The sequence below is a fragment of the Vulpes vulpes genome, chromosome 12 (genome assembly GCF_048418805.1).
Source record: "Vulpes vulpes isolate BD-2025 chromosome 12, VulVul3, whole genome shotgun sequence".
NCBI lineage: Eukaryota > Metazoa > Chordata > Mammalia > Carnivora > Canidae > Vulpes > Vulpes vulpes.
Genome location: NC_132791.1, coordinates 129,948,318 through 129,953,024, shown reverse-complemented (window position 1 = coordinate 129,953,024; position 4,707 = coordinate 129,948,318).

Below are 4,707 nucleotides of genomic sequence, written 5' to 3'. Positions count from 1 at the left end.
ATGTTCCACCAAGCTCTGCATCAACTTGCTTTTCTGTCCTCCATTAGTAAATGGTTGTTCCATTCTTCAAATGTTTCAAGCCAAAATCTTTGAGTCTTTCCTGATTCTTCTCATACTCATCCAATCCATCTGCATGTATTTGCTCTACTATCAAAACGTATTCCAAATTTATCATTTCCATTGCCCTTGGCCTCATCCAAACTGTCATTTTTCATCTGGATTACTGTATTAGCCACCCACCTAATACTGACGACTTCCATCCTTGCTTTGATCAGAACCCTGCTTCCCACCTCACTCTATGAAAGCCTGTCCTTAAAGAGGCCTACAATGCCCTCTGTGATCATTATACCTCCATCTCTCTTACCTCACCTGTTAATCCTGGCCACTCCTCTCTTCTTGGCTCTCCACAATCAGTGATCTCCTTGTAATTTCTTGAAAACACTCAGCACACTACCAGCTAGGGTTGACATGTCATATTCCTTCTGCTTGGTAAGCTCTTTCCCAGACACATGAATGGTTCAACTGTTCACTTCTTCAAATCTCTGTTCAGTGTCACTCTGCCTGTATATACTGTTTAAAATAGTGCTCCTATACTCATACACTCTCCAGAACCCCTTGATTTATTCTTCCTTCATTACCTTGTCATCATATGATAAAGTATACACACACACACACAGGCCTGGAACACTTGCTGGCACATAGATGTTTGGGATTTACTGAAAAATTCCGTCCCAGAGGAATATGAATAAGCCTCATTATAAAAGCAAATGGTAGAATAAAACAAGAAATCCCCCCAAAATTTCAGTTTATACAAGACAGAAAACTTGTTTTAAAAAACTATTATAACATATTGTTTTTTGCTCAAATATCAAGAAAATCACACATGAAAGCAAAATTCTCTATGCACAATCTGTTTTCTACATGGAAGAATAAATTACGGGTAACAGTTCACACACATAGAGTAATACCCACGTCACAAACACACCCCAATGGAGTTTCAGGTAAATCTGGCTTTCTCCATTTTGCTTACTGTTTTAGATTCCAAGTATGGTATTTGGTTATTTCATAATATCCACAATTTTAACTTAATACTTGAAATAATCCATACAATTTTCATTAATATTCTAAAGCAGAGAAAGCAAAAACACAGAAAGATAAAACTTCCTCAAAAGAACAGAATTTGGGAGTAAACTAAGAAATTTATAATAAAAACATTTTACTCTAACCCATCTATGGACCATAGATTCATAAAATATGAAAAAGCTCCAGTAAAATTGGCACAGTAACATGAGATTCTATACTCATAGTGAAGTCTTACCTCATTATATATTTTAAAGAATATTTAACACAAGGCAAGATAGAACTCATGCAAAAATTAGCCATATTATAAAAGGCCCTAATAAGTTACAAAGCACACAAAATAAAGGCAAAATGGTCCAAACAGTAACAACTGGTCTGTGAAAGGAACATGGAAGTACTAACTGCGCAGGATTCAGAGGCCTGTACAGTGGACAAAACAAAGAAACACCATTCTTTGTTAAGAATGGTGTTTGAGGAAAGGTAAATAAATTGTGTTAAAAGTTCTAAATTTGTTTCACTGAAAGAAAAGTCCACTAGAAACATCTGTGTAATTAAATAGTGAATTAGTGACAATTCGCTTGAGCTCGGGGGCTGAACTTCATCTTTCTACAATTTTTAATCTCAATGAATTCACCGTACAAGGCCACTGCTTTCTGGGGCCTCCGCCGTAGACTCATGGTAATGGGGATTGTCAACAAGAAAGACCAGGTCTTAAGCAATCTCTTCCACTGGTTGTTACAAAGCATTTGTGAAACTAATAAAACTACATTCCTGAAAAACGATATGATACAGATATTTAGTAATCCAGACTAGCGTTTCCTAGTGAGGAAATTTAATGAGGTTTTGCTGTTTTTCTTTCCTGAAGGTAAAATTAACTCTTCGTTGAATGTTTTCTTGTAATGACTTCCAGTGTGATTCACGTTCCTCAGGAATTCTTTAGGGGGAAGGGTAGGGAAGAGATTACTGTGCCTTCTCTCTCAGTTTAACAAAAAAATGCATTTAAATTTTGTATTAAAATATCCCAAAGTTATTTGACAGTTTAGTTGTCTGATAAACAGGAGATGTGCCACAAAACTTCGGCAAGAGGAGCCTTCCTAAGCTCAAACCAAACTTTATCAAACTATGAATTATCACAGTTTTAAGTACACTTCTTCAAGAAAGCAGTAAAACACATTAAATCAGCATTCTTACTACCTGCTTCTCAAATTGACCACAAAATATATTTCAATAAACCCCTAGTTCACCGTAGCCATCAGACAGAAAGGACATGTTTTGTTGAAGGAACACTTGGTTCAAAGTGAAATGTTTCAACGCAAACACATGTATGTTCTGAATCTAAGCTACTCTAAGGTGTCTGCCTTAAAAATCCTAATTATCTTAAAATTCTACTCTCGCTCCTCCCCTCCCTGCAAAGTGATGGCGTTCTATATTGTTAAAGGTAATTTTTGGTTTTCTAGATGAAAGGCATTTGTTTTAAGAGACAGTCCTCAGGGTCAATCTCACCCCCACAAAAGGCTCTCACACTTCAGCTGAAGAAACACTCATGTACAGGACTTCAGAGTTTGAAAACCCAAATCCACAAAACCAGTGCATTATACATAAAAACACTGCTACTGTCACCAATATATTCTGTTGAGAATTTTACTGGCAACATTTAAAAAACAAGGAATCCTTAGACCACAGAAAATAATAATGCTGATCAGCACATGACAAAGCACCATTTTGCATCTCCCACTGAGGTAAAAGCCCGGTCGCTGCTTAGAGACAACACTGTGTGATTTGACTCCCCAGCAGTTTCCTGCAGACACCAGGCCCTGTCAACAATGACTGGCCCCAAGGGGTGAGGGGATAAGCTTGCATCCTCTAGCTGCGGTGAACCCATACCTGCTCTACGTCCTTCCAATACTGTGACATTGGCACACTATTCCAGAAAGTCATTTCCAACATCTAGCACCAGTGAGTATTTCATCCCATACAAAGAAAATAATTCAGAAAGTTGTACAACAGGATTCCTGGGAAAGCACTTGAAGCTAACTTATAAAAAGAGCCACGGCAGTTGGGAGTTTCTCCTCATTACTGTCCTCTCTGCTTACACCACTTAACCACTTATCATAATTTTCCCAATACAGTAAATGCTGTTCAAATACAAATCAAGAAATGAAAGATAAGGAACAAGCCCACATCCTGACTGATGAATTAGGCAGAGTAAATCTGCCTCCAAAGTAAGCAAATGTTCTGATTCTTAGGAGGTGAGAGAAGCAGAAGGAACAAGAGAGTGAAGCAAGTGTGGTCCAGGTGGGACTGGGCTGCTGACTTTGAAGGCAGTTTCCTTTTAATTTTCGGATTCCAAAAGCCTAAATACTATGGATAAGTACAAAGTAAACAGGTGGTTTTACTTTCTTTAAAGTCATCTGTAAGTTCTGAGTTTCCTTTTTTTTTACCTCAATAATGAAGATGACAAGAACATTACTATCACTTCAGTGAAAACTCGTAAGATTTCACTTAACTTTCAGGTTTTGAAATTAAAAGTGGGCAACATTCTTTAAGTTTAGAAGCTGTGCCTTGGAGGGAGAGTCAATTACATTAGAAGATTCAAATGTCTAAAAATCAAAACACTGTACTTATAATAAATTTAATACTGAAACATCATTTGTGATGTTAAACTGTAGCAGTGTCAGTACATGCTTCGTTCTAATAATTCAGTGATTCTAATATTTAGAAGGATCATTACAGGAAAATTATCCTGATGATATTTAGGAAAAACAAGTTTTTGCAGTTATATATGTTTTATTGCAAAGTGATTTCATTAAAAGGCAAGTAAAACAGTAATTACTTTTTCCCAGCTCATTAATGAAACCCATAAAAATCTTTTTTTTCATAAAAATCTTTAAAATGCTTTTCTCTTATGTAGTCAATACTGAAAGTCACTCAATAAATTCACCATTCAAAAATCAACCTTTACCTTAAATCCCAAGAGAAATGTCTTTATTGTGGAAAGATAATCTATTTAGTTCTTTCCACTCATATACAGAAGTTAGCAATGCTAGTGAGGTTGTGGCTGGACTGTATCTGAACAGTTTTCACATGACTAGGATACTGGATGGTTTGAAAAGCAATGTCCAAACAGCCCTGCTCCTCACCCAAAAGATGCCTTTTACATGAATTAGAAAAGGCTGTCTTTTCCTCAAAATACTTTATTGCCAACACGTAGAAAATTGTGATAATGAGCAATACCATGACTGTACCCATTTGAATGGCACCTTTGAGTTGTGCACAATTATAACCAGAGCTCTCTCAAGACACCTTACTTTATTTCTTCTCTTCCTATATGTCTCTCAACTGAATTCAACATCACAGATAAGGTTCTCTTTTTAAGACCAAAAAAGGTCCCTCAACAAAACTCTCCATATCACAAAATGACAGTTAAAGAGATCATATATATGCCACTAGTAATGACAATAATGATGATCATACAACTTCAATATTGCTCTTTAGTCTCTCATCAGCCTAATTTTGAGACCATTAATACATGAACCTTGCCCTTTCAAACAGAAATGAAACTGTAACTGCCTGACACAATCCAGAAAACTTGAGAGCCACATTAAGAATACACATGCAATGCTGATG